The following is a 10106-nucleotide window of genomic DNA, read 5'->3' on the forward strand; positions in this document are numbered from 1 at the left end:
ATTATGTAAAATTTGCTAGCTTGCATGGTACAAATGTGTTAGCTTGCTTAATATAAAAATTGCTATCTTACTAGCTTGCATATCCAAAAATTACTATATTGCCCAACTCAAAAGAAAAGCAAGAATTACTAGCTTGCACATCTCAAAGGAGAAGCAAATATTACTAACTTGCATATTTCAAGAAGCAAAAGTTACTTTTTTGAACATCTCAAATATTGCTAGCTTATATTTTTTTAAAAACGATGTAAAAATTTGCTAGCTTGCATGATGTAGAACTTGCTATCTTGAACATCACCAAAACTTGCTAGCTTGCAATCTCAAGAGAAGAAATAGTGCTATCTTGCCTATCTCAAGAAGCAAAACATGCTAAACTTGCACATATAGCAAAATTTATAAACTTGCAAAACTCAAATTTTTGCTAGCTTGCATGATGATAAAACTGAATATTATATTTATAATGTAATGATTTAAACTGTAATATGTAAACACTTGATAGTTGAACTTCTCCTTTTTGTTGATGACAAAGGAGGAGAAGTATGATGATATTATGCATAAGTTTATGATAACATATTGCTTGGATTTTTGAATCCAAGAGTTTTATCAATATGGCATATTGATAGGGGGAGTTAAGGTTAACTCCGTCATCAATTGGTTGTCACCATCAAAAAGGGGGAGATTGTTGAATATCATATTTTGATGATAAAACTAATTGATAATATTTATGATTTAATTTGTGTTTTGAGTGACGTAGGATGCTTTGATTAGGGAGAGACAATTAAAGCGGGAAGAATCATGTTAGGCCCGAGAAAAACATATCAGAAGATTGGACCTCGACCTGAAGGATCGGTCGACGTATCGACAGAATGCTTCAGGCATCAGGCCAAGAAGAGTAGATATTGCGCTAAGGAAATCGGAGTTACGGAGGTCAACTGGCCGATTGGGTAATAGGCCGCAAGAGAGGACGATCTGCCGAACAATCGGACGAGGCGTCGATGAACCAATGACATGCCGGACAACATCTAATTAGCTTAGTATTAATTGTCTAGATCGAAGTAGGTTTTATGTGTGTAGGATCCACTATGATAGCAAGGCATAAAGCAAAATTAAATCTCGGAGTTAAGGATACGATTTTGTTGGGAGTTTGAGAGTTCGTCGGATGTTCTGTTAGAATTAACCGAGAAGTCCAGGAGCTTGCCAAAGAAGCTTATCAGAACTCACCAAAAAGATCGTCGTGAAGTCCAAGAGCTTGTCGGGAGTCCGCTGGAACATTACCGAGGGATCGTTGGAAGTTCACCGGAAGATCGTCAGAAGCTCACCGGAAGAAACCTAGACTTATGGACTTGTTTAGCTTAGTAATTATCTAAGATTTTATAGTTAGCACATAATTGAGATTTGAATTGGGCCAACCCAATTAGGGGCCAGTTGGGCCCATGTATGGACTGTGTTGGGCCCAATAAAAGGCCCAAATAATAACCCAACAGGTGGCACCGTCATGGCATAGTCTCTGAGATTATGTCAAGTGGTGGTACCACCCAGTGGCAGTGTTAGGCGGTGGTACTGCTAGTCTGACATAGTCTCAGAGACTGTGCCACGTCGGTTCCACATATTGGGTCAGTATTTGGGCCTTTTCACTTGGTCCAACACAACCCAAACGTGGCCTAGTTGGCCCCTAATTGAGTTGGCCCAATTCCAATACAATTATGTTTTAACTATGAATTTTAAGATATTTACTAAGCTAAATAAGTCTGTAAGTCTAAGTTTCTTCCGGTGAGCTTCCGATGAACTTCCGGCAAACTTCCGACGATCTCTCAACAATGCTCCAGCGGACTCCCGGTAAGCTCCTGGACTTCATGACGATCTTCTTGGCGAGTTTCGATGAGCTTCTCTGGCAAGCTCCTGGACTTCTTGTTAGGATCAAGAGCGACACTAAGAGGGGGGTGAATTAGTGTAGTAGTAAAAACGTCGGTTCTGAAAAATTCTTTGTATGTTGAAAATTGATTTTGGAAGATGTTGACTTGAAAGCGTATTTGTAAATGTATTGAAAACAGTAATAAAGTAAGAAGGTTTGTAATAAGATAAATTGCACAAAAGAAAAGGCAAACCAAATTTTTATAGTGGTTCGGTCGTCATGACTTACATCCACTCTACCGTTCCTCTTCCGTCGAGGCCATTAGCATCCACTATTGATCTTCCTTTAATAGGCAAAGATTAACCTCCTTCTTACACCCCTCTTCTCCTTTTCATAGGTTTAGGAAACAACCTTTACAAGCACTCACTCCTCTTAAACAGAATTCTAAACTTAGACTAGAGGAGGGGATTTCTCAAGTGATTGCAACAGCATTTTCTCACTTTAAAACTCTCTGTGCTTGTGTAAGTTAACCAAGGATGAGAGGGGTATTTATAGGCTTCAAGTTGATTCAAACTCAGAGCCTAAAAAGGTCTCATCCTAGGTTTCCTAGGTACTGGTGGTACCATCGCCGTTCTTGGGTGATACTACCACCGCAGGATCTGCCACTGGGTGGTACCACTACCTGATAGGAGCGGTACCACCACTAGCAGCATTACTACTGATGGTACCATCGCCCAGAATACCTGTGGTGTTGTTCCCCAAGTGGTGCCACCGTCGGCCAGGCTTTCAGTACCTTGGTTGGGAGCCCAAACCAGCCCAAGTTCGGGCCCAATTGGCCCCTAATAGAGTTGATGGGATTACCTTCCAATCCCAATTCTAATTATATGCTAACTATGATTCGTAGGATATATTCTAAGCAAGATAAGTCTGATTTCTTTCGGCGAGCTTCCAGCAAAATTCCGACGAACTTCCGACGATCTCTCGGTAATGTTCTGGTGAACTCCCAGCAAGCTCCTGGACTTCACGACGATCTTCTTGGAGAGTTCCGACTAGCTTCTTTGGCAAGCTCTTGGACTTCTCGGTTGGTTACAGTAGAACTTTCGACGAATGTCCGGACTTCTGACGAACTCTCGAACTCCGAACGAAATAGCATTCTTGACTCTGGAACTTTATTTTGCTTTATGCAATACTATCGTAGTTAATCTTGCACACATAAAAACATACTTCGATTTAGACAATTATTACTAAGCATGAATCATGTCATCCGGTATGTCATTGGTCCATCGACGCTTCGTCCGATTCTTCGGTGCATCGTCCTCTCTTGTGGCCTATTGCCCAATCGACCTATTGACCTCCGCAACTCTGATATCCTTAGTGCAATATCTGCTCTTCTTGGCCTGATGCCCAAATCCATGGCCCGAAGCCTTCTGTCAATACATCAATCGATCCTCCGAACTAACGTCCAATCTTCTGACATGTTTTCCTCCGGCTCAACATGATTCTTCATGCTTTAATTGTCTCTCCCTGATCGAAGCATCTTGCATCACTCAAAACGCAGATTAAATCATAAATATTTATTAATTGGTTTTATCGTCAAAATATGAGATTCAATAATCTCCCTCTTTTTGATGATGATAACCAATTGATAACAGAGTTAACCTTAACTCCCAGAGTTTAAACAAACTCCCCCTATCAATATTCATATTGATAGAACTCTTGGATTCAAAAATCCAAGCAACATGTTATCATAAACTTATGTATAACATCATCATACTTCTCCCCCTTTGTCATCAACAAAAAGGAGAAGTGCAACTATCAAGTCTTTAAGATATAATGTCAAACATTACATAAAAAACATAATATCAAGTTTTATCATTATGCAATTTGTAAGCTAAAAAATTTAGTAAGTTTTACATCATGCAAGCTAGTAAATTTTTCATCACTTTACAACATGCATAATCATCAAATCATCATTAATTTTAAAGATGTGCAAGATTGTAAATTATGCAAGTTTGCATTTTTGCTTCTTAAGATAGGCAATCTATCAATTTTTTTTGGTGATGTTCAAGATAGAAAGCTCTTTTCTTCTCTTTTGAGAAGTTTCATTTTTGCTTCCTTTGCAAGGCGCAAGCTAGCAAAATTTTACATTATTTTACAATATGCAAGCTAGCAATTTGGCAAGTGTTACTTCTCTTTAAAGTATGAAGGCTAACAAGTTTTTGAAAAATAATGCAAGATAATAAGCTAGTAAGATACAATGTTTTACATGAAGTAAGCTAACAAGTTTTACATTATGCAAGCTAGTGAGTTTTTTGCAAACTTTTTACACCTTTTGATATACGTAAGATAGTGTGTTTTTGCATCTACTTAAAATATGAAAGCTAGCATTTTTGCATTTCTAGCAATTCTTTCTCCACGTATCATCATGCAAGCTAATAATATTTCTTGAGTTTTGCAAGTTTATAAATTTTGCTAGATGTGTAAGTTTAGCATATTTTGCATCTTTTTGACTTGTGCAAGCTAGCTATCTCCCCCTTTGTCATTGTCAAAAAGAAGGGATGAATACAATTTTGTATCTCTTTTTCCTTTTACATCAATTTCTAAACAATGACAAAGGTAAATAGCATATATTAAAATTCAAGTCATGAATGTTAAAATAATTTTTTATCATGAATATTTCATCATTGCATATATCATTATCATAAGTTAAAGTATTGCATGCATAATACCAAATCATCATTTATAATTGTATCAATATTTTAATCATTATTGCAATATGTTTGTGCATCATTATAGTTTTAATTTACAACAAGCAAAATTTTAAAACATTACATATCATCCTTACTCTATGCATGATACTATAAATAAATCAATCATCATATCATACATGATACTCATAAGATAGTAAATTTATATCATTTTAGAGTATCAAAACGATATCATGAGTATTTCATGCATTCATATCATCACATAAAGAATATCAAGAAGAATTAGGTGATGAGATATACTTCAAGAATACAAGGAATTATACAAAGCCAAAAAAAATAATCATATCATGAAGGATGAGATCATGGGAATACCAAAAGACATTATTCATTTTGATAAATCTCCTCTTAAATATTCAAAAAGAAATCTTAGGATATCAAATAATAAAAGATATTCAAATGAAATTTTAAGTCATGAATTTCAAAAAAGATATTCAAATGAAATTTTAAGTCATGAATTTTGAAAAAGATATTCTCTTTAGTAAATCGCAAAAGGAAACGTAGGAGAAAAAGATTTTAATTCATGCATAAGAAATTTTATGATTCAAATCTCAAGTAATTCCGAGGAATCAAAATCATGATATAGGTAAAAACTCATTCAAATTCAAATAATCAAAATCATCAAAATCTTTTCAAGAAAATTTAATAAAGATAACATAAATAGATTTTCATGAGAACTCGATTCATGCATAATGTCTCAATTTTTCATTAATGTCATAAGACATGATTTATTTTAACAAATCTCTTCTTTTATAAATGGATCAAAAGAAACATACGAGATCTTGATTCGTGCATAAGAAATCTCAAGTTATAAATTTTAAAAAATTAAGATAAAGCTCATTTAAATTCAAATCGTCAAATCAAGATTATGTTGGGAAAATCTTTGGGGGCAACATCACATGCGCAGCGGAAGAACAAGAAAACAAAACCCTCGATTCCCAAAGAGATGTATGTCGTCGTGCGAAGATTGATGCGCAAAATCCACGAAACTGAAAAAAAACTGCGTATAGAATATATTGTGTTACCTAGGGAGATCGTATATCCCTGTTTCCTTGCAGATCCTTAGGAGAGTGTGAAGGAGGTCAAGCGTCCTCCTCTCTAGCGGTGATCCACACAGTAGGGCTGCGACGACGCTCCTCAAAACTCCAGACCTGCTCTGAGGTGGAGAGGGGAAGGAGAATAGGAGAGGCAAGCAAAGGCTCTAGCCTATGAGGCTCTGAATCCCTCCAATTTATAGAGGTCCCTTGTCAAACCCTAATGGATCCTCGCCTAGTGGGTATTGGATCTGCATCCAATAACCCAAGCCTTTTATATTAGTGCACCTCTATCCAATAATCTCTCATGGGCTCTTATTGGATCTCGTTCATGGGACCCAATAATTCAGGGGCTTATTGGATATCCAATAAGACAAGGGTTCCGTCGGATATCTCATATCTGAACCTCTACTCATCGCAATGCCTACCATATGTGTGTGACCCTCTAGGCCCAATATCGAGCTAGCCGTGAGTCATACCTATCAGAACTCCTTCTAACTCAGTGAATTATTATCTCTGTAATAATTCACTTGACTCATCGACTACGGACGTACTAGGCCACTACACCATAGTCCCTAGATGATACAAGAGAATCCAATCCATTGGACCTGTTTGTCCTCAGTTACCGTGTACCTATAATCTCTCATCCATCTAATATCTCAGAGACCGTATTTTTTTCAAGAGATTACATAAGATGGATTTATCACTAAGAATCACTTGTTGAAAAATCGAAAAGCTTTAGAGGTATTTTCAAGAAAAATATGCATTCCCCCATTTTGTTTTAATATAAGTGATTTAATTTCATACAAGCATGCCTTTGTCTTTTTATGCCAAATAAAAATATGTATCAACATTTAAAGCCAAAAAAGAACTTTCATAACGGCAAAGATCGATAATCCATAAATCACCCAAAAATCATTATTATTTCAAATCATCATGCATAATTTCGAAAGATAAACTCATTAAGTATGATATCAAATCATTACTTCAAATCAAACATGATTTCATTAATCATAGATCATCTTCAATCAAAATTGAGAAACAATATGATTAATCAACATAATACACATTAATGCTTCTTAAAAGCATACATAGGATTATCATTAAATTTAAGTCTACTATTTTTGTTCATTTATCATAAAACATGCAATTTTCATGATCATTTTCAAAATTACTAGAAAGATAAGCATGATCCCAATTTTTAGTATTTTCATTATATTATTAAACATGTATTTTTTAAGAAAAATAATTATTTTAAACAAAAATAACTCATGAAAAACATTATGTAATTTCGAGATAAGGCAAAAGGGTTTTGGTTACCTCATTATAAAAAGTCGTTAAAGTGTAGTTTGCCACCTCGCCTTTGTTGATTTTTTTCTTGTCTTCGATGAGCTTAATTCGTCCAAAGTCGCCTTCTTCTTTTTTTTAAGTTCATTTTTAATTTTCGATTCTTGTTTTAAAAATTTCACGAGGAGTTCAAGTTCACCATCACTTGAGCTTATGCTCGAGTGGTCTTCAATTGTTCTAAGTCTGAAATCCTTTCTGTTCTTTGGTAGGTGGTTCTCAAGTTCTTTGTATGCATTGCACATCATTTCATAGGTCATCAAAGACCCTATAAGTTCTTCAATTGGTAAATGGTTTAAGTTTTTTGATTCTTGAATAGTCGTTACTTTTGAATCCCAACTCTTATTAAGAGGACGTAAAATCTTGTTTACAAGTTCAAAATCCGAAACACTTCTACCAAGTGCTTTTAAACCATTGATGACATCCATAAAATGGGTGTATATGTCAACAACAGTTTCACTTGGCTTCATTCGAAAAAGTTCAAAATCATGCATTAAAAAGTTGATTTTCGAATCTTTAACTTTGCTAGTGCCTTCATGTGTGATTTCGAGAGTGTACCATATATCGAAAGTCATTTCGTAAGTAGAAACCTGATTAAACTCAATTTTATCCAAAGCGTAAAATAGAGCGTTCATAGCTCTAGTATTTAAGGAAAAAGTCTTCTTCTCTAAATCATTCCAATGGTTCATTAAAAGAGAAAACCTTCGAAAATCGCTTTCAACAATATTCCATAAGTTCAAATCCAAAGAAAGCAAGAAAACTCTCATTCGAGTTTTCCAATATATGTAGTCTGTCCCATTGAACAAGGGAGGACGAATGAGAGAGTGACCCTCTTGAAAGCCGAAAAAAACTATTTTTATTTGGCTGTTAAACCAAATATGAAAAACGAGGCATTGATACCAATTGTTAGAAAAAAAGTCGGCACTAAAAGGGGGGGGTGAATTAGTGTAGCGGTAAAAATGTCAGTTCTAAAAAATTCTTCGTATGTCGAAAACCGATTTCAGAAGATGTTGACTTGAAAGCGTATTCGTAAACATATTAACAGCACTAAACAAGTAAGGAGGTTTGCAGTAAGATAAATTACACAAAAGAAAAGGCAAACTGGAGTTTTATAGTGGTTCGGTCGTCGTGACCTACATCCACTCCGTCGATTCCTCTTTTGTCAAGGCCATCGGCATCCACTATTGATCTTCCTTTAATAGGGGAAGATCAACCTCCTTCTTACACCCCTCTTCTTCTTTTTATAGGTTTAGGAGACAACCTTTACAAGCATTCATTCCTGCTAAATATAATTCTAAACTTAGACTAGAGGAGGAGATTTCTCAAGTGATTGCAACAGTATTTTCTCACTTTAAAACTCTTTGTGCTTGTGTAAGTTAACGAAGGATGAGAGAGGTATTTATAGGCTTCAAGTTGATTCAAAATTGAAGCCTAAAAAGTCTCATCCTAGGTTTACTAGGTACTAGCGGTACCTTTATCATTCCTGGGTGTACTATCACCGTAGGATCTGCCACTGGGTGGTACCACTGCCCAGAATACCTAGGGTGCTATTCCCCAAGTGGTGCCACTGCTGTCCCTAGCGGTGCTACCGTCAGCCAGGCTTTCAACACCCTGGTTGGGCCTTGAATCCGGCCCAAACCAGCCCAAGTTCGGGCCTAGTTGGCCCCTAATATAGTTGATGGGATTATCTCTCAATCCCAACTCTAATTATGTGCTAACTATGATTCCTAAGATATATTCTAAGCAAGATAAGTCTAATTTCTTTCAGTGAGCTTTCGGCGAACTTCCGATGATCTCTCGGCAATGTTCCGACGGACTCCCGGCAAGTTCTTGGACTTCACGACGATCTTCTTGACGAATTTCGATGAGCTTCTTTGGCAAGCTCCTGGACTTGTCGGTTGGTTCCGACAGAACTTCCGATGAATGTCCGGACTTCTGACGAACTCTCGAACTCCCAACGAAATCAAGTTCTTGACTCCGGAACTTCATTTTGCTTTATGCCTTACTATCGTAGTTAATCCTGCATACATAAAAACACACTTTGATATAAACAATTATTACTAAGCATGAATCATGTCGTCCGGCATGTCATTGGTCCATCGACGCTTCGTCCGATTCTTCGGCTCATCGTCCTCTTTTATGGCCTATTGCCCAATCGACCAGTTGACCTCTGCAACTCTGATATCCTTGGCATAATATCCGCTCTTCTTGGCCCGATGCTCGAATCCATGGCTCGAAGCCTTCTGTCGATACGTCGACTGATCCTCCGAACTGACGTCCAATCTTCTGACATGTTCTCCTCTAGCGGTGCTACCGTCAGCCAAGCTTTCAACACCCTGGTTGGGCCTTGAATCCGGCCCAAACTAGCCCAAGTTCGGGCCTAGTTGGCCCCTAATAGAGTTGATGGGATTATCTCCCAATCCCAACTCTAATTATGTGCTAACTATGATTCCTAAGATATATTCTAAGTAAGATAAGTCTAATTTCTTTCAATGAGCTTTTGGCGAACTTCCGATGATCTCTCGGCAATGTTCCGACGGACTCCCGGCAAGTTCTTGGACTTCACGACGATCTTCTTGACGAATTTCGATGAGCTTCTTTGGCAAGCTCCTGGACTTGTCGGTTGGTTCCGACAGAACTTCCGATGAATGTCCGGACTTCTGACGAACTCTCGAACTCCCAATGAAATCAAGTTCTTGACTCCGGAACTTCATTTTGCTTTATGCCTTACTATCGTAGTTAATCCTTCATACATAAAAACACACTTTGATATAAACAATTATTACTAAGCATGAATCATGTCGTCCGGCATGTCATTGGTCCATCGACGCTTCGTCCGATTCTTCGGCTCATGTCCTCTCTTATGGCTTATTGCCCAATCGACTAGTTGACCTCTGCAACTCTGATATCCTTGGCATAATATCCGCTCTTCTTGGCCCGATGCTCGAATCCATGGCTCGAAGCCTTCTGTCGATACGTCGACTGATCCTCCGAACTGACGTCCAATCTTCTAACATGTTCTCCTCTAGCCCAACATGATTCTTCTTGCTTTAATTGTCTCTCCCTGATCGATGCATCCTGCGTCACTCAAAACACAGATCAAATCATAAACAC

The sequence above is a fragment of the Musa acuminata genome, chromosome BXJ1-8 (genome assembly GCF_036884655.1).
Source record: "Musa acuminata AAA Group cultivar baxijiao chromosome BXJ1-8, Cavendish_Baxijiao_AAA, whole genome shotgun sequence".
Taxonomy (NCBI): Eukaryota; Viridiplantae; Streptophyta; class Magnoliopsida; order Zingiberales; family Musaceae; genus Musa; species Musa acuminata.